The following is an 833-nucleotide window of genomic DNA, read 5'->3' on the forward strand; positions in this document are numbered from 1 at the left end:
TAGGTCTTCGTCCAAAATAATTTTGGTATGACAGTATATAAATTTAGTTTTATTTTCAAGGTCTTAGTTTATCAGGTTATTCAACCGCTGATTCAGGACACTAACTTTCTATTTTACACATTATGTAATCCAGGGGTATATACCTATAATTTCCGGCCAAAACTTGCAAATTTACTTCGATCGTAAATATTATTGACGTTATGGCGACGAGCCAAATTTCAAACTGTATTGCGTCGTTGACTACCAAACGACCATTCGCTTCATGGCTTAATGTTTATTTTATTTATTTATTTGCCGTTATTATACATCTCTGAGTGCCTGCGCGATATTTATAGCAATAGTGCAGAAACACTATTTTGCTATATTATTATGTAAGGGGTACTAAATTAAGTGTAACCAGAAAGATAAATCACACAGATATCTTTAGTAATTGTACAAGAAATATGACGTTTATATTTTTCTTAAGCTGAGCCAACGTCTATGTCATTATCATCATCATATCTATGTCTATCTATATCAACAACAACTATTAAGCTCCGGTAAAAAGTAAGAAATATATAATAAGTATATATTTTCATTCAAATTGAACTCACTTTTTCACAAAAGAAAACAAGCGAACTTTCCTTTTGTTTGAATCTAAATTCCGAACCAGTGGTGACCTTAAATTTGAATTAATCTAGTAAAATAGCAATTGTGAAATGTCTCTTATCTTCTTGAATTAATTTATTTTGATTTTCTTTTCTTGATACTTAATTTTCAACAGAATTTTTTTTCACGACATCACATTAAAAACTTTTAATATGATCAGTATTTCTTTACTATATTGTCCATGT

The sequence above is a fragment of the Vanessa cardui genome, chromosome 21 (assembly GCF_905220365.1).
Source record: "Vanessa cardui chromosome 21, ilVanCard2.1, whole genome shotgun sequence".
Lineage (NCBI taxonomy): Eukaryota > Metazoa > Arthropoda > Insecta > Lepidoptera > Nymphalidae > Vanessa > Vanessa cardui.